Below are 21,328 nucleotides of genomic sequence, written 5' to 3'. Positions count from 1 at the left end.
AAAAAAAAAAAACAAGACAAACAAAAACCCCCACAAAATATAATACGCACACGAAAATAAAATTAAAATTAAAAAAGCATACTTCCAGATCGCCCCTCAAAGGAAGGCGTGACTTCATCACTTCCGCTCTCTTTACATCCGGATGAAATGAGAACCCAACCAAGCGGCCATCAGGGTTGCACTTCCTACTGTTTCAGACCACCAAATATTCGGTCAACCACACACTTCTCTCTAGTCCCATTACCCGAATTGCTCGGCTATGTATTGTTTCTTAATCTTCACAAGACTGACCTTTTTAACTATGTAAATTGCTATGCTCTCATTTTGCTTTAAAAATAAATCACGAAAAAAGGGGAAGGGGGGTGGGCGGTGGGGGGGGGGGGTGGGGGTGGAGTGGCAAGATGGGTGCTTTGGTGTTAGGAAGCAGGACTCAGATTTGTATAGCAATGGAATGACATCCTGTCATGTCGTGTTAGATAAAAAAAAATTGTGTGTGTGTGTGTTTGTGTGTGTGTGTGTGTGGGGGGGGGGGGGGGGGATTATATTATCTAGTTGTAAGTTGCGTGTGGTCGCGATCTGGCAGAAAGCACTTCCGATTTAAAACAGAATAAAGTAGAAAAGCTACTTGAGCAAAGTGTCCCAAAGACACTGCCTCCTCATTATGTAAGATATACAGATAGTACATCAAACGAATATGCACAGACTTTTCTACTGTTAGAATCATTCGTAGAATCACCAAACTCGTGACCCTTCGCTTCAAATCGGTATTAAGTCGGGATGGTTAAGATGTTGAAAATTGAATGTAAAGCCAGAAATATCAGACTTGTGTTGAGTTTGTATGTTTCATTGAGAAGAATGGATACCGTATTTTAGGGTGCAAATACCAACAATTTATATTTTTGACCAGTTTAATATTTAATTCGGCTTTTAAGCATGTGGTTCGTTCCGACATAGTACCGTTTTGAGACGATGGGTCACATTTTGGCTCCAATTGCAGAGCTTTGAGAGCATCATTACAAATTCTTGAAAATGAAAGTTCATTCAAAACTACAAAATTTCGTGATTTCGTACGTCTATCCCTTATATAGAATAATGAGGAGGCCGTGTCTTAGGGACACATTACGCAAGTAGCTTTTTTTTTAACTTTATCCTCTATAAGAATCGGAAGTGCTTTCTGCCAGATCCCAACCACACGCAAAATGCTTTTGAAGTCTTAATATTCAATCCTTGTATCTAGGGTAAATTGTTGATTTTTAAAAGTTAACTAGACCGACTACAATTTATATTTCCCTAAAAATTATGATTTTTAAAAAAATATGTTTAAGAAGACGGACGGTAATGGGTAGCAAAAAAAAAAAAAAATAAATAAAAAAGAAAACGCAAAACAACAAACACATCAACAGACACATACACACCAAACAACTCACATCTTGCCGAATCGAACTCAGGCGGTTTGCATAGCCAATTGATTATCATCTAATTTATAAAAATCGACTCTATTCATTGACAGTATATTTTATTGTTTGGCCTAGATGTCAAATGGACACACACACACACAAAAACACACATATACACACACACTCATATATATATATATATATATATTATATATATATACATATATATGTATATCAAACCTATTGATCATAATATAAATTCGAACACTAAAGCTAGCTTAGCCAACCAGTTCAGAAAGGGTTCTGTGCATAACAGGAAAAGATCGTTTGATAAAGGCTATAAAACAAGGCCGGCAATAATAATACGATAGGGAAAATATCCCCCCCCCCCCTCCCCCTCCCACAATCATCATTTGGCGATTTTACGACACCGGTAGCTCGTATCACAAACGGAAAGATATTATTTCATCGATGACCGGAATATTCCAAAATGAGATTCTTGAGTATTCTATAAAATAGAATGGTTAAGGGCAACACCATAAAACAATCCAGGGCATGACAAAAAGAAGATAAATAAAATTGTAATATTGTAATATTCGAAAGTAACAAAAGACGATTATTTACTGCGTTGGCGCTTTGCCTGGACATGTTTGGTTTGTTGATGAAAAGGGGCAAAAACTTGTTGGACAGTAATTGGAAAGTTTGGCCCCAAAATATCACTACAACTCCCAAGCTCGAATCCCAAACGGTCATTAAATTTATGGACTCATCCAGCGTTTCAGATCGTAAATTTCTGTCTTGTCCTCCTCGTTGTGTCTACGCCATATTTCCACGCGCTTTTAATCCAAACTTGTTTACAGCATAAAAATATCTTTTAAAAAAATACACGCTGTGTTTTATTGACTCGATGGAGAAAAAAAAAAAGAAATAATCCTCATTATTGACCCCAAGAGGAAATGGGGTCTTCCGGGATGCTAGTGGAAAGCATCCTTAATAAAATAATGCACGGTATTTTTATTGGTTCAAACTTAATAAACAAATTTATGTTTTTTGTTTGTTTGTTTGCTTTTTCTTTGTTTTTTTTTGTTTTTGTTTTTTTGAGATAATAATAATAAATATCGCGAGGAAGTGCTCAGAGCGGTATAAAATCCAATTGAGAATATAGAGTAAATCCAACAACAACAAAAATATACAAGAAATCAAAGCACATTCGACACATCTGCCTGTTAGGTGCGCTACACGAAAAAAAATGGTCAACACATGAGCAAAGATACATTTTATGCCAACTAGGATTGGTATTATCACGATGACTGCATTTTGGCAGACACTAACATTAATTTGCTTATTACCATTTGGTTAAAACCGCAAACCTATCGCAAATCCCCTTCCACAATATCCAGGTACCCAACCCTTGCTGGATCATCAGAGAAAACAAAATCAGAAAAAAAAGCTTGATTGCGCCGCCTAAGACGACTGTAGTCCGTTTGCTTGCAAGGCGAGACTCTACCAACTGAACAATCATTGAAGATAACTGGGTAAGAAGAGCAATATACATAGCGACTGATTTTATTTGAGTGGGTTTGTGTGTGTGTGTGTGTGTGTGTGTGAGTGTGTATGTGTGTGTGTGTGTGCGTGTATGTGTGTGTATGTATGTGTGTGCATGTGTGTGTGTGTGCGTGTATGTGTGTTTGCTAAAAAGTACGATATCGAAGGTTTCCAAACTTTCCTCTTGTTTTTAGCAGTGTGGTGTAACTTGTGTAGAAAGTTACCCCGTCTCGTTGAAAACCAAATGGCCCATTGGGATAGCTTCTGGAATAATGTTCTTTACGAAGCAGAAATCATATTTGATTTATTTCTTAAGAGTAAATATAGTCTCCAATGACTCCTGACTTGAATCAAATGGACTACGGCATAATATAGACAATGATGTCAAACATTGTATAAGAGTTGTACACAAAATTTTACATAAAAGGAGAGTTAATAGAGTCAATTCAAATTTCATGGAATCAAATCATTATCTGAGATCAAATCAAATCAATTGGATCTTGGAAAAAAAGCTACGACATGTATATATATATAAACAAAAGTGTACTTATTTGCAGAGCTGATAACCCAATTTCTTATAATAATAATAATAATAATAATAATAATAATAATAATAATAATAATAATAATAATAATAATAATAATAATAATAATAATAATAATAATAATAATAATAATAATAATAATAATAATATAGCGCTATAATTCCGAGACACCAGACTCTAAGTGCTTATGGGCTTATTGTTGTAATGAAACTCTCAAAAAATAACGCAAACTATTGTCCATTACAACGATGTTAAGTATCAGGAAATGCCATTGTTTTAGTCAACAGTCGGTGCTGATAAGATTATTTCATGAACATTATGATGATAACAAGATAAGAATCATTGACAGTCTGCAGTAATCTAAAAAAAAAACAAAAAAAACCCCAAACCCCCTCCCCCCCCCCAAAAAAAAAAAAAAATAAAGCAAAAAATAACATAGAAAAAAAACACACAGAAACAAACCAATAAAAACAAAACAAAAAACAACAAAAAAGCAAAAAAAAAAAGACAAAACAAAAAAACAACAAAAAACAAAAACAAAACCCACAATATAACACGTATACCAAATTTTTGCCAAAAACTTTGTCATTAAACTCTCGATCGATTAAAACGGCCATCATCTTGGCAGAAACTCTCAAACCTGGGTCGTTATGTGAAGATCCAAGTTTGAGAGTTTCTGCCAAGGTGAAGGTACTTAATTTTAATCAATCCATACAATATGAAGAACGAGTTTTCTGGCCAAACTTTTGCGTTTTTGTTCGAGTACGGCTATGTGGTCTTGTGGGATGACATTCACTTTCGGATCGGAAGGTCATGGGTTCGAGCCTCGCTCAGCGCAGTGTTGAGTTCTTGGAAAGAAAAAACTCTTTACTCACATTCTCTCACCGTAATGAGGTGTAAAATGAGTACATGGCCGTTTACAGCGTTGTCTCTGTCGGAAAAATTATATCATCGCCTAACAGGCGTCATGTCTCGTTCTATATGTTACGTGTAAATGTTGGTCAGGGATCCGTTGTAAAGCGATTTGAGCAAATTTAGTGGATAATGCGCTAAATATAAGCTCAATTTTTTTTAAAATGACGATGACACGCCGACATTTAAAGTACGAGTTTCAATTAGTGTCAGAAGATAATGAGAGCTATCCTAATAATTCTAAAACTATTTTGATAGAATAAATTTGACACAGTAATCTTATCATAGAGATAAAATTCTATATATAGGTGCACAATCAGATACAATCAATCTGTCTCGACAATTGTTAACGATAATACATGACCAATCGTCAGATCGTCGGTTTGAACATGGTACTTAATATTGACTTAATGGGTGTAAATTAAGACATTTTATATGAATGAATACTATGGCACGTTGAGTGTCTTTAATGATATTACTAAAGTCTCAAATTTTGTAATTCTAATAGTTTTCAATTAATTGCGATCAAATTGGGAACCTGGTTCACACCGAAATAATACTTGTTTTGAGACAGTTGATCGCTTAATAGCACTCAGAGCTGGCACTGAGCGGGGGTGGGTGCCATAGAAATAATTACCATATTTATTAAATTTAGTGAAACAGTCCCAGGTTTGAGACTTTTTTTTTTCCAAAATGAATCATTTTAATTGATCGATACTTGAAGGATGCGTTTTCTGAAAATAAAAATAAAAAACAAAACAAAAAACAAAACAAAAATAAAATTTAAAAAATACACGTCTTTCCAGAGTATGGCGGCACTATACTATGAAGATGAAATCTGAGCTTACACATCTCTAACTGGTTCAAGGGAGTTAAAGACATGCAAACACGCAATTCCAAGTCATAAAAGGCAAGGCACGAAGCCATTAAAATGAGTAGATAGATTGAGAGAGAGAGAGAGAGAGAGAGAGAGAGAGAGAGAGAGAGAGAGAGAAAGAAGGAAATAGAGAGATTGTGTGTGTGTGTGTGTATGTGTGTGAGCGAGAGAGGGAGGAAGAGAGAGAAAGAGAGAGAGAAAAAAGGGAGGGAGAGAGAGATCGATAGATAGGGATAGATAGATAGATAGATAGATAGATAGAGAGAGAGAGAGAGAGAGAGAGAGAGAGAGAGAGAGAGAGAGAGAGAGAGAGAGAGAGAGAGAGAGAGCGGAATACGCTGTGTTCGTCCTGGCGTAAAAGTTAACCTAAAGTAGAAATCATTTTTAAAAGCATGAAAATAAAAATCTTACATATTTACCATCGTTATAAACAAAAAAGCAACCTAGTTGATAAAGAAAGTTCACAGTTACTTACGTTAGATCATCGAATTCGTTTCATGATAGATTCTGCACCAGAACTTTTATAAACACTAATATCGGCACAGTTATTATTAGTTAATATATAAATAAATACCACGATTATCCGCATCCATCGTGCAAATCCTACAACACAGGCACTGATAACACCATTAGGTACAAACATCAAACGAAACAAACACGTTACACAAGGTCATTCTAGAGCAGCATGTAGCAGCAGTAAATAATGACAGACACTGCTAGTGATAAATGACATGGAACACATTGACAGGGTAAGCTCACGATTACTTCCGACTGGCTGACGTTCTCGTCACACCATGTAGCAATTCCACAGTCTTTTAATCCGTCGGAAGCACTCAGTATGAATTAGTGGCGAGAGACCATCACGTCAGGCCACGGATGAATGGTGCCACTGTCAGGCACTTACGACTATTTTATTACAGATAGAGGTGCATCGGTAACAGACATAGCTGTCGCCGACAGGACGCGATAAGTAACGCTATGGTTACCAAGAATGAGATGCAACGATAACTATATACAATCACTACCATTAGCCTATTATTAATATTCTAAATCAGCTACTTTTTTTTTACACTACTACTACTACTACTACTACTACTACTACTACTACTACTACTACTACTACTACTACTACTACTACTACTACTTCTACTACTACTACTACTACTACTACTACTACTACTACTACTACTACTACTACTACTACTACTACTACTACTACTACTACTACTACTACACTACTACTACTACTACTACTAACTACTACTATATACTACTACTACTACTACTACTACTACTACTACTACTACTACTACTACTACTACTTCTACTACTACTACTACTACTACTACTACTACTACTACTACTACTACTACTACTACTACTACTACTACTATAATACTTCTAGCAATACTAGTGCTACCATTATTTCCGATATTAATCGTATTGTAAGATTGCGATACTCCTGAAATTGCCCTTTACTATATCGAGACGGGACCAATGCAGATTCTCTTACATTGAATGTGAACCGATCATGAGCTAGTTCTAATGACCAGTAATCTGACTCTAGCGTTATTAGTCCCCAATACAGGATGACTCAATCAAAAGAGAACGCTTCATAGGACTATAATGCTTTCAATCAAAGTACACTTATTTGCAGGTCTGATAACCCATTGTTGTAATGGAAATCTCAAAAAATGACCAAGATATTGTCCATTACAACACTATTAAACTATGCCCATAAGTGGGTTCGGATGTTAGACCTGCGTATATGTACACCTCGCTTTCAATTCACGTGTACACATTTTAGATTTTTAACTTGAATTTCAATAATGTCGTTGGGGTCTCCGATGTCCCAGTCGGTCGAGCAAAGGTTTCACACGCAAAGGGACCGAGATCGACCCTGAGTGCAGTCGAGATTGTCCAACCAGCAGTGATTGGGTAGCTGGCTCTGTTAGTTTTGGCGGGAAGCGTTTTGCTATAGACAATCGTCCTATTCAAAGGGTAGCAGGCAATTGTTATTGCCCGTTTCATATTATAGAAACCGGGATAAACTCAGGCTCTGAAGAATGACTTTAAAAATAAATAAATAATGCAGCATAAATATGATATGCGTAGGACTTTAATCAGGTTATATTAACAAATTATTCGTCTTGTTTGTCGATTCCCTCGACGCTTTAGCTTTGTGTGACTTGATACGGTTGCTCCAAGTTGCTCTGCATCTGTGTCAACTCACATGGAAAAAATATAGAATATGGACGATATCCGTAAACCCCACGTGTACACAGAGGGTGCGTTAGCACTCCTCAGACCAATCATTCAATCAGTCACTTTCATCCCACTAATAGGATTCAATAGTCTGATGTCACGTCCGCCCAGCAATGAGAAGCTTGGTTCTAAACAAAGGAAATCAGTACTTTTTATTCTTCATTCTGGTTAGAACTTGTCATGTGATCAGATATAAAAATCAAAACATGATCAAGTTTATATTGTTTTTCTCCCCTGGATACTTTTATTCTTGCAGGAGAAGTATTTCATAAGGGTGTCCGCCATCGTTCCGATAGTTTAGAACCAGTTACTAAGTCAATAGGAGGGAAGTGACGTCACGACTGTTGAAACCTATTTGGCGCCATACTCGCATATGCGACCATAATTAATTGACCTCCGACTGTCAGACATAGTCTTACTAGATCTATGTGTATATTGCAACTAGTTATAAATATAACTCGCTATGCTTCTATGATCCCTTTTCTTGTCGGAGTGTGACCCCGCTTTGCGACTTGCTATCTGTTCACACACTGACTACTGATACGGTAGGCTGAGCATGTGATATGGGGCATTAAGATGAAGGATGTACCCAACTTACAACCATGCAATTAACATGGGGATCACAACAGATTAGTAACACAGCAGAACTGTATCACTGCTCGTGACAGTGGATAGTGTGGGGATGGAGGTAGATGATAGATTGGATCAAAGATAATATCATGATAGATAAGATGTATTGTGAAATTATTGCTGTTGTTGTGGCAATCTTGATAACCGGAGCAACAATTTATGCTTCTCTATTTCTGTCCCCCCCGTCTGAGTCAATTTCAATACATCCCATTGCATCACAACACTTCCTTCTTCTCAACAACGAAACCACCACCCCACCACCGCCCACCACAATAATTTCCGCCTCCTCCTCCTCCTCCTCCTTCATCTCCACCATCATCACCAACACCGCCAATGCCACGATTATCACGAAAGTAACAAGGACAACAACAACAACAACAACAACAACTACTACTACAACTACTACTACTACTACTACTACTACTACTACTACTACAACAACAACACCTACTACTACTACTACTACTACTACTACTACTACTACTACTACTATTACTACTACTACTACTACTACTACTACTACTACTACTACTACTACTACTACTACTACTACTACTACTTCTACTACTACTACTACTACTACTACTACTATTACTACTACTACTACTACTACTACTACTACTACTACTACTACTACTACCACTGCTACAACTACAACATACTTCTTCTTCTTCTTCTTCTTCTTCTACTACTACTACTACTGCTACTACTACACTACTACTACTACTACTACTACTACTACTACTACTACTACTACTACTACTACTACTACTACTACAACAATACAACTTCTATAAGAACTAAATCTGTATTTATGAAAAAGAAACCATTCGTTGTTTAGAAAAAAAAAATCACACATAATAGAATCATTTCTCTGCATCCACACACAGAAAAAAATTATAACAAAATAAAGATAGAAAGAAAAAAAAATCAAGAAAAGAAAAGTGAAAAAACATCTGTTTCCACTCCATGGACCTTTAATTCTAATCCCCGCAAGTTTTTGTTCAAGATATAAAGAACATGAGAGAAAAAAAAGCTAAAACATTCAAGTTCAAACAGGAACGCCTTTTTTATAAAAGCGCAACCAGTTTTAAAAAAACAGATTCTAATTAAGTGCGAGTCGAAATAACGAACGAAAAAACACTCATTTATCCGGATCACCTAGAAATACGGTGAACTCTACGGAGATTGGGTACAGTTTTAAAACATCACCCCGTCTCTCCAACTTTGGCTTTGAACTACAGTTCAATTTTATCAACCAAAAAGAAAAAGAAAAACTAATTTAAAAAAACAAAACAAAAACAAAAAAAGAAAAAGAAAAAAAAAACCAACAAAAAAAAATACACAAAAAAAACAAAAAAAAAAAAACAAACAAACAAAAAACAAAACAACTAACAAAACAAAATAGAAAACAACAACCCAAAACAAACCCAACCCTCACCTCAAAAACAACCAATCAACCAACCAACCTACTAAACAAACAAACAAACAAACAACTGTATTTGTGACCCACTGTGTCAATCTGGTATTATGTCGAAATGAACTGGGTGAAGAAAATTTGGTTACAAGTCAACATGGGGAGAATTAAGAAATGTTTGCTTTATACAGTTAAAGAAGTCGAAGGCATGACACTGTCATCATTGAAGACATAATATAATAATAATAATAATAATAATAATAATAATAATAATAATAATAATAATAATAATAATAATAATAATAATAATAATATAACATAAGATTATGTATCGAATTTCTATATTATATATAATGCAACTCGACCGTCATTAAAATTTAAGGTTAGGTTAAAATGAAATGTTTAGTAATAGATTCAAACTGACACATTACCTGTTTGAGACAACAGGCCACATTAGTGACCCCTCGCCTCAAAACGCTACTATGGTTTAAATGCAGAAAACTGATTTTATGGTAAAAAAACAAAAGACTTAAATCAAGTTTTAATATCTTATTAAGGCCATACGTTTATAGGTCTGCCAGTCAAATTAAACATTACAACACAAAACTGTGTGTAACTTTTCACGCTGTCTAGAAAAAGAATAACAAATAGCTGAATGACTGAATCAACTTTGATCCATCTACCGAGAAGGAGATTGAATACAATTCTTTAAATTGACAAAAACTAAAAATGTCATAAATTTTGTCATTTCTTTCTGCTTTTTGAATCTCTTTCGGACATCTGGTTCATTCGGACACAATTTCTTCTTGAGCTGATTGATCAAAATTTCATAGCTGCTGACTTTAATTTTTTTTAAATAGTAATTTTCAAGGCAATTAAAGAGAGAAAAAAAAAGATCGCGATAAATAGCAATTAACATTAATCTTTGCCCTCAGCATGATAAAAGTAAGCTCCAAAGTCCTAAATACATTTTTTCAATTTCTAAGGAACAAAAATTTCCTTTTCAACACGATTTATTGAATAAAAAAGCCTACACCGTTCAGTTTTTAAAAAATCGTATTTATATGAATTTTTCGTTGTAGTAGGCAGCAGCAGGTCTTCAATTTTGGGATCTTTTCATGACACTTCATACGGAATTTCAATAATTGGATTTTATAATGCCTGCCTGCATGAGCTCTTGTGAGCAAGGTTATCATTCAATGATATTATTAGATATAATGAAAACACGTGCAGAAATCTTGGCATTGAAATTAACACGATGAGCATAACAGCTACGACTGCAATATTACGTATCAGATTGTTTATAACTTACGTCGTACGTGGATATATTATACATTTTAAAATAGTGCATATTATTATAATCTTATTAACATATTGCAGAACGATATTGATAGTATGCGTTTAAATAAATAATCATCAGATCTGTCCGCCAGTCAAACCTATACAACAACAACAACAACAACAACAACAACAACAACAACAACAATAACAGCAACAACAATAGCAGCAGGAAAAACAACAAGAAATACAAGAACACAACAATTTTACTAAAAATAAGTCCCTACGTTATCGACACAGGTCCTACTTTGGTAAAAATATTATAACAGTAGGCTTGTTCGCACGGATTAGCTACCATTGTGACATAAGCTATTTTCCTCAATTGATTTGTCATTTTGTGACTTTTGATTTTGACATCAATCATAAACGGGACCAGAGTGTGCTATTTGCGTCGTCGTCCCCCTTCCATTATCTCATCAGAGAAATGACAGGCCAGGGATGGTTTGTGTCAGGTTGTTCAATTGGATTTGGAGCGGCAATGAAACCGGGTAACATTACAATGTAATTTGTAGGATGGTGTCCCTGTTTAATATTTCTCTCTCTCTCTCTCTCTCTCTCTCTCTCTCTCTCTCTCTCTCTCTCTCTCTCTATATATATATATATATATATATATATATATATATATATATATATATATATTGAATCGTGTTTGATACAAATTATATGGTACGAAAAGTGCGACGATGGCTAATTAGGCCTGAAACATTAATGTAGACTGTCTCAAACATTGTGGTAAATATCAAAATAATATATATATATATATATATATATATGTCAATCAATCAATCAATCAATCAATCAATCAATCCAATCATATCATATAATCTATTATCAATCTATCTATACATCTATTTATCTATCTATCTATTATCTATCTATCTATCTATCTATCTATCTATCTATCTATCTGTCTATCTATCTATCTATCTATCTATCTATCTATCTATCTATCTATCTATCTATCTATCTATCTATCTATCTATCTATCTATCTATCTATAGACAAAGATACCTGAGACTTTGAAGTCTCCGATTTGAGAGCTTTTGACAAGATAATGGTCATTTCGAAGTAATATCAGATTTGAAAATCTTTGTTAAGATGAGGGTAATAATAATCGATATTTGAAGGCAAGTTTTCTAGCCAAAATGTTTAACTCTCTCCTTACCGACCATTTTCAGTATTTTCCCAAAATGGCAGGCTTACACAGCAGAAAAATTGATTTTTTAAACTCAAACAATCTTTCTACAAAACAATTTGATGCTCTTATTAAATAAACAAAGATCATTGTGATGTACAAAATAAATCTGAATAAGAAAAAATGTATCTTGTGTCGTAACAAATGTGACGATTTTGCTGTAGGTGGCAAGGAGAGGGTTAACCCGTGTTTTCCAGAGTATGGTCGTATTTTGTTTGCAGGATCTAGTAGAATAATTAGAGAATTCGTTCTTGACAATAAAATACCATAGGGAATTCCCCATCTTATCTGGGGAAAGTGATACCCATCTACTGTAGTGAGGAGAATATTTCCCCATTATCTCGATGACATTATTACAACTTTATGGATTATGTATCGAATTTCTATATTATATCATATTATATTGCCGAATACTAGACTATGAGCCAATTTCTACAGTATTGTCGAATAGTGCCGGGCGGTACCAACTCTTCTCGTTGTCGATAAATTACTGGTAATCCTTGGCCAGTATCGCTGTTCTCGAGACTGGTACCGGTACCGGTAATTCCCGCTAATAATTTTCATTGCCGATGATTTGTTATCGACAATGTAGAGAGCTCTAGGGTTTTGTTGTTGTTTTTTTTTCAGTTTTTTTTTGGTTCTCTTTTAATTCAATGTTCCACTTTATTTTTGTTAATGTCATATATTGTTTATTATTTTTTCATTACGATAATGTGCACATTCTTACGTGTCGGAATATCGAGACTGGGCTGCTTAGTGTCGATAAATTATCGATAAGGCTGTTACCGGCATTACCGGTACTCAGTACCGGGACCGCTCGGCACTATTGTCGAATACTAGTTTATGCTTTGACTCGCTAAATAATATATTGTCGAAATATAAGTTGTACATCAACTTTCTATCTATATAATATTACATTATCGAATACTAGATTTTATGTCAACATTCTATTTAATATTATATTGTTGAATATGCTGGACTATGTATCAACTTTGTATATAACATTATATTGTCGAATACTAGATTATGCATCCACTTTCTGTATCAAATTATTTTGTAGAAAATTCTCAATTATGAATCAACTTTCTATACCATATTATATATCATAACCTTCAATATAATATAAAATTGTAGAATGTACTAGATTATGTATCAATTTTCGGTACAATATTACATTGTCAAATACTAACTTTTATTCTGACCTATCACCGTAACACAGTCTATTAATCGAGATAATAAGATGTTATAAGTTCAATTTATAGTCATAAAAATGAGATCAATTTTAAAATCGTATGCTTTTGTTGAGGAAATTAATTAAATTTCACAAAGTGACCAAATGAAAAAAACAAACAAACAACAAACCAGAAAAGAAACAGAATAAACAAAAAAGAATGCAACAAAATAACAAACAAATAAACGAAAATTCTCAATCCTGGTATTTTAAACGATAAAACCACATTTATTTTGGCACCTGGTTCGGAGATAGATCACTGGCTATCTGTCTATATCTACACTAAAAAAATACTCACACACAAATACATACACACAATACATCACTGTAATAATACAATACTCTATGTATATCTTGTTTGTAGAAAGAGATTACAATGTTTACCAATCAAATCCCAAGGGAGTTAAGTCGATGTCTTTTTGAGATTGAATTTCACCAAGCACTTTCGTTGTTATTATTATCTCCCCCTTGTAAAACAATAGCATTGTCTTTGCTTTTTAGAATATCTAAAGTCTTGTTTTTCACGCTAAACTATTCTGCCGTACTCTTCGGAAAAATACATAAAAAAAATTTCGCCAGAAAACTCGTCCTTCAAATATTGATCGATTAAAACGAACCTCATTTTGTTGAAAACTCCCAAACCCGGGACTTCATTTGAAGTCACAGGTTTCAAAATTTTTGAAAAGGTGAGGGTCTTTTTGACCGATCAATAATTGAAGGTCAAATCTTCTAGCCAAAATTTTTAAAACGTTATTTTTGTTTACAGAGAACGGCAATGTTGTCCTTATAGAAACCTAGTGCTCTAGCTCTACCATTGAGCTACAGGACTCTGCTACACTATACATAGAAAAAACGTATCGCAAAGTCAGCCACTCTAATGTACTCTATTAACCCTCTCCTTACCAACTACAGGAAAATCGTCACGTTCGTTACTATCGTCACGTTCGTTACGATCGTTACGCTCGTCACGAAGCAAACAACAACTTTCTGATCTCATTGTTTTTGATTCTCATAAACTTTGAAGACAATTTGTTTATTTTAGACATAAAAACTTGACATTGTATTTATTGTAGAGATCATTTTGCTGAACAATATTCTGTATAGAATGTACTTGTTAATCTTCTGTTTGAGTAAGAAAAATCTATTTTTGTGTTGGGTGGATATGATGTTTTGGGGAAAATTCTGAAACTGGCCGACAAGGAGAGGGTTAAACAAGAATCAACGACGGATTAGATATCTTGATATCATTATAGTCAATATCTAAAAAAAATACATAAAAAAGAGAAGATAAAAAACTAAATATTAAAATAAAATAAAAAAGACAAGATATTACGAAAAAAAACAAACAATAAAAACAATAGAATAGCTTTCAACGACACGCCTATTGCCTATTATGTACTTGATTTAATGTCAACGTTTGTTAAGTTCAAACTAGTACCCAAAAAAAAAAAAATACAAGTAAAATAGAATACAAACAACAATAGCAACATCAAAAATCAATTAAGACTCGGGTAATTTACATTTCTTAAAATTTGTCTTTATTGTGTAGGATTCACTTCAAATAGAAACAGATTAGGGCGAAAGGTAGGACGGGTATCAAATGTCCACAGTATCGATTACTCTAATATGCCCTACTTTGACCGTTTTCTGAGAACATTGGAATTAAAAAGGAGATGTCCCCGTTAAGCCTTACATGTAATAGAACTACATCTCTTATTTACTCGATTTTTCTATACAATCGCACTATATTAATCCGCCTACCCTTCCGCCGCCGTACTCTGACTAAACAAGTATTTTTTTGTCATGTCTACCATGGTCCAGTAACCGATTATTTAAGCACCAATCAAGAAAGAGTATGATCAACTTGTCAAAATAATCCCAAAGATGAGAATTCAAAATGTTTTAGTTTGATACCTTTTGCAGACGAGGTTCATTTAAATAGATCGAAACTTGAAGTAAAAGTTTCCTGGTTTAAAAAAATGAAAGAAAGAGTTTAGTCAGAGGACGACGGTATTATTGGGTGAACATCAAAGGACTGACTTGGGCTACTTAACTGTTCATTACCTAAATAGCTCCATTGAAACTCATCGATTATTTCAAAGATCTATCGTATTCCTTCCCGGGTACACCAAGGTAAATCAAATATTCCGCCTGAAGCTTTGAATCCAAAAGAAAACAAAGATGAAGATATAATGTGAAGCTTCCGTAACAGTTTAAATGAATTATAGTTGTTTATGTTTAGGTGTTTACTTTATATTTTACATTAAAAGGTGGGCAAGTGGAATTTTAAGGACTGGGTTACCTTTAACCATAAACGTCTCAGTGCTTGGAGGTGCATAGGGCCTGGTTTAAAGAAAACACGTAGTGGAAAAGAAAATGATAAAAAATAAAAAAGAAGATACATGATTACATTGTTTACATCATCAACAATTATAACGAAAATATTAGGAAGGTTGTTGTGGTGTTAATGATGATGATGCTGTTGTTGTTGATGCCGTTTTTTCGATGATTACGATGTTACTAGTGTGCATCTGTGTGAGTGTGTCTATGTCAATATTGTATTGTTATAAATGTGTAACCAAATGACAAATTGCCACTTTTTTTTTTTAGGACAATAAAAAGTTATCATTATTATTATTATTATTATTATTATTATTATTATTATTATTATTATTATTATTATTATTATTATTATTATTATTATCATTATTATTATTATTATTATTATTATTATTATTATTATTATTATTATTATTATTATTATTATCATTATTATTATCATTATCATTATTAATAATAATAATATTTCCTCGTCTCACAACCGATCGGAGGCCAAAAATGACATAATAGTGTTAAAATCCTAAACAACAACAACAACGACAATGATAACAATAAGAAAAAGGAAAGAAAAGAGGAAAAATAAATGATTAAATGGTAGGGAGACAGAAACTGGTACGGAAACAGAAACAGAAAGATTGATATCTTAGTATTAAGTCTTTTCCCATTTTTATTTGTTCTAAGGTTTTCTTACCGCGTGATTAGTTAATATTATTAGATTAGTCATTTTTGTTTGCTTACGATCGCCTACGAAGGGGCAAGTATGCTGATAAAGGCCATTGGTGTTTTCGACCAGTAAGTTGGTTAATGAGAACACAAATCAAATATCAACGTATTTTGAGTCAACAAAGGAGTCTTGAAATATAATAACCCTATTTCGTTTGTTTGTTTTCTTTGTTTTTTTGTTTTTTTTTTGACAGACATTTTTTTTTGGGATAGATTCTTGAATTCAATCTTATTTTCTGTAGGTAAATACTCGTTAAGTTTCATGGGGTATAGTCAGAGGGCTATGTGGTCTAGTGGTATGACACTCGCTTTCGGATCGGAAGGTCCTGGGTTCGAGCCTCGCTCGGCACATAGTTGAGTCCTTGGAAAAGGCTCTTTACTCACATTCTCTCACTCAGGTGTAAAATGAGTACCTGGCCGTTAACAGCACTGTCTCTGTCCGAAAAAAATTGTAACATCGCCTAACAGGCGTCATATCCCGTCCTAAATGTTAAAAGGTGCTGTTGGCCAGGGACCCTTCGTATTGCCCAATATAAAAGCTCAAAGTTCAATTTTTCAGACGCGATTGTATATTATTTCCAATTGTTTTCTTATTTCAACGGATGAAGTGAGTAGAGAATTGCCGAAAAAAACAAACATTAGAGAATAAAACCTTATGAGGTGATGGGGAGTTATCAACACAAGCCAGTCTGTGCTCCACTCATGTTTCTGTTTTCTTTTTGATTGACACTTTTCGAGCAGTTAAGTTTTATAGTTGCATCTCAATGAATGTTGAAATGATTTTACAAAAAGATTGTATATGAAATGATTTGAATTAATTAATTTTAATTATCTCTCAAAATATGTAATAAATGGGTCAGACTTATAGAGCTCCAACGACCAAAGAGTCTTAGCTTTTATATATGTGTAGGGAACGAGGAAACAATTTTTTTAAATGACAGAATAGTGTAATTGTTTCATATGCAGAATGCTTATCACAATGTCTTTTCACTTTGCTCTGAACACACATTAACTGTTGGATGAGCGTGGCGGAGAGAGCGGGGAGAGAGACTCATGAGCTTATTTTTTTTATAGGAAACAAAACAAAACAAAACAAAACACTGATTTTTCTGAAGGTTTCACTTGTTTTTGAATTTGATCACTTGCGTTGTCGAAAAAGAAGACCCTAACCTAAAACACCAACCACCACAAGCTCTCAAGGACCATATTGTGTGATTTACCAACCGAAATTGGTTTTTATACGGGGTTGCATCAAATGAGAAGAATTGAGTTTAAAGTGAGCAGTCCTTCAGAGCAATTAGTCCCTTGGATTAAGAGTTCATTCCGATTTCTATAGCCCGGAATGGACAATAGCAATAGCGTGCTACCCTTTTGATTGGACGATAGTCTATAGTATAGTACTTTCCGCCAGATGTAACAGACCCAGCTACTCAATCACTATCGGTTGGACAGAAGGAATCTGAAAAAAAATATCTCAAATTCACCCGGGATGGATCCTTTTGCGAATGAAGCGAGTGCCCTCTATCAACTGGGCCATCGGCACCCCAAGTTTAATTTTAAAGTGAGAATTACAACATTTTAGTTATTTTCAGTCCATAAGACTACGTTCACTTTCCTCAATAAAAGCATTTTACTTAATTCAAAATGTATAATTGTTGATTTAAATTCAATGTCCAGCAACAATATCACTCAGATATAACATCGGATTGAGGCATTGGGTCAAACATAAAAAGTCTTTTGCTGTCGCAATCTGAAAAAAAAATAAACACGTATTTAAAATTTTGGCCAAAAAACTAGCCCTTCGATTAAACCGACACTCATCTTGGAAAAAAACCCCTCTCAAACTAGGAACTTCTGGCAGGTTTTTAAAAAAAGAGTATGTAGTTTGGAGCCTGACAACAAAGACCAGTATTTGTTGCGTAAGATACAGACGAGTGGTGTTCGCTCACGGAACACAGCACTTACCCCGACAAACACCTAGACAGGTATTATTTAGAGGGGTCAGTGGTTTTCGCGCAGGGGATGGGCAATGGCTTCTTATAAAGTATTAAGAACAAGTTTTCTGGGTTAATGATATCGTTGTATTATAGGGGGCAGCCAGCTGGCTCTATGCTTGACTGATGTTCTGACTGACAGAAATCGGTAAGCCAACCTCGATCCGATGTGATTTGCTGAAATAAAAAGCGCAGTTTAATATCTAAAAGTAACAATCTATTTTGTAAAAAAATTAGGTTAGGCGTTAACATTCTTCCGTTTAGCCTAGATCTATGGTAAATCTTTATCATCAAGCGCAAGAGTGGCAAATCTAAAAATTGTAAACTATAGTAGTAGTTGCAGTAGTGGTAGTAGTAGTAGTAGTAGTAGTAGTAGTAGTAGTAGTAGTAGTAGTGTTGTAGTAGTAGTAGTAGTAGTTGTAGTAGTAGTAGTAGAGTAGAGTATAGTAGTAGTAGTAGTAGTAGTAGTAGTAGTAGTAGTAGTAGTATAGTAGTAGTAGTAGTAGTAGTAGTAGTAGTAGTAGTAGTAGTAGTAGTAGTAGTAGTAGTAGTGTAGTAGTATGTAGTAGTAGTAGTAGTAGCAGTAGTAGTAGTAGTAGTAGTAGTAGTAGTAGTAGTAGTAGTAGTAGTAGTAGTAGTAGTAGTAGTAGTAGTAGTAGTAGAAGTAGTAGGAGGAGGAGGAGGAGGAGGAGTAGCAACAATAATAGTAGTAGTAGCCGTAGTAGTATTGGTGGGAGTAGAATTCCTGTCTGTTGTTGTTATTGTTGTTATATGTACTGAGCCTGTCAACACAGCTGACCATCCCAGACGTGGCGAGCTGCTTTACAAAAGAGTTGTGGGATTAGCATGTCATACCCAATTGACCGCTTGACCGTCCTGACTGACCTTTGGGCTCGCAGGGTGGCCTGAAAGGAAATTCTTACCTCGAGCACATGACTATAGCGGATTTTCTAAATAATCATTGAAGCCAAAGGGCGATAGAATTACCCTTAAATAAGTTTTGCAGTGTCACCAAGATTTGACCCAAATATGATCCACTGCCTCTAACATTTTAAGCTTTTATATAGCGCAATATCCACTTAGCGCTTTACAAGGGGTAAAGCCAACAGCAACATTTATTATTTAGGACCCGGACATGACGCCTGATAAGCGATAATACAGTTTTTTTCCGACAGAGAGAACGCTGTTAACGGCCAGGCTAGCACTCATTTTACACCTGGCTAAGGTGAGAGAATGTGAGTAAAGAGCCTTTTCAAAGGACTCAAATATGCGCCGAGCGAGGTTCGAACTCAGGACCTTCCGACCCGAATGCGATTGTCATACCACTAGACAACATAGCGCACAAAAAACTTTCGCGAGGCCCCAGGTTTGAGAGTTTTTACCACGATGAGGGTAATTTAAATCGATCGATATTTGAAAGGCGTGTTTTCCGGCCAAATTTTTAAATACGTATTTTTCCAAAGCACACGGCATTTAAGTTAAACTTCGGTTAAATATATGTTCTCTATTTTGGGAAAAAATGATTTCTTACATTGCATAAAATTGAAAATCGTATTTTTTACCATTTTCACTATTGACCGAATTTTAATTTCTAGCTTCATAGAGACGATGGGCCTAAAATATCAAAATGCCTCTTAGAATCAAACGACACTCTTTCAAATGGATATAATTTGTTACATAAACAGAAAATATAGATACTTATCAAAAGAATGTCTCGAACTAACCGATAAAATCATCGATTACTGAAGAAAAGATTTCATTCCAACGAAGACGATTCAATTTACCAGGGCATATTCATTTAGATCTAACGGATGATTACATAGAGAATCGTTAGATAAGCTTGCAACCAACTCGTCTTGTTATGGTCAAAGCGTTAACACCTGTCAAATAAACTAACCAAGCAAAAAATTTGTCTCACGAGTTATAATTTGAATTTTTTACCAGTTCTCTGCCGTACTCTGGAATACTCGCGTATTCCAAAATTTGGCTAGAAAACTCATCCTTCAAATATCGATCGAGTTAAAGGACTCTTATCTTGTCAAAAACTCTCAAACCTGAGGAGGCATCGCGGGGTCTCATGTTTGAGAGATTTTGCCTAGAAGAGGGTAATTCAAATCTAGCGATACTTGTAGAATGAGTTTTCTTGTCAAATTTTAAATACGTGCATTTCCAGAGTACGGCCGTTAACAGGTTAAAAATGAATGTTTCTAGATAACTGAAATGGTCTTTGATGAAGTGCCTTCATTATGTCTGAATCGTTTTCATTAAATGTATGATTCTATTTAAATTGTTTTTAGGCGCTCGCTAAAAAACAAGTTTGCAATCAAAACATTTGTAGCTTTTCCTTTGTACTTATTTACAACCTGTTTGATTTGATGTTATAACGTGTTAATTTATTCGAGTATAAATGATAACTTGGAGAAACGCAGGAAGTGAAATTGTAAATTTTCTAGTACAAAATGAGCGCATTACTTTATATCATAGAGATTTAGGCCTTAAAAGTACACAAGGCGACTTAAAAAATTATATCCAAAACAGCATCAATTTAGTCATCTAAAAATGTATACCGTTCCAAGCCGCAGGCAGTCTGTCTACCTCTTAAACTGATCGATTGGGAAAAAACCACAAACTAAAGAGGAAAAACTAAAACTTATCTATCAAGGAGTCGCATAATAGAATATAATCGATCCTATATATTTTTTTAAAAACTCAATGCGCGTCACGTAAATATATATTTTATTTTTAAAAAACCTTTTAGGTATTGTGGCTGTCTTACCCTGACAAAGATGTACATTGACAAAAAAAAACTATCTTACATTTTGGCCAATTAACTTTTACTATTTACTCGTCTTACGATCAAAAATAATTTGCCAAAAAGTCTGTACCCAGATATTCTTTTGCAGGCTTAAGAATTTTTTC

The 21,328-nt window shown here is 34.5% G+C and overlaps 1 protein-coding gene across 8 annotated transcripts in view; it reads right to left on the bottom strand.

Moving 5' to 3' along the window:
* LOC144966471 (5-hydroxytryptamine receptor 1A-like) overlaps positions 1 to 21,328 on the bottom strand; it is a 437,629-nt gene that overhangs the window by 91,873 nt on the left and 324,428 nt on the right. For 2 of the 8 annotated variants that reach the window (XM_078903048.1, XM_078903054.1), the window contains one exon: positions 17,640 to 17,874. The exons of 5 other annotated variants lie outside the window; for them this stretch is intronic. The gene's annotated coding sequence lies outside the window, so the exon portion shown is untranslated. Of the gene's footprint in view, positions 1 to 5,751; positions 6,046 to 17,639; positions 17,875 to 21,328 lie in introns of those variants that run through there. One more of the 8 variants, XM_078903055.1, reaches the window with a different exon arrangement.

The sequence above is a fragment of the Berghia stephanieae genome, chromosome 2 (genome assembly GCF_034508935.2).
Source record: "Berghia stephanieae isolate SIO BIC M18660-M18661 chromosome 2, UCSD_Bste_1.3, whole genome shotgun sequence".
Lineage (NCBI taxonomy): Eukaryota > Metazoa > Mollusca > Gastropoda > Nudibranchia > Aeolidiidae > Berghia > Berghia stephanieae.
Note: the sequence above shows the minus strand (reverse complement) of the source record. Positions and strands in the feature narration are given on the sequence as shown.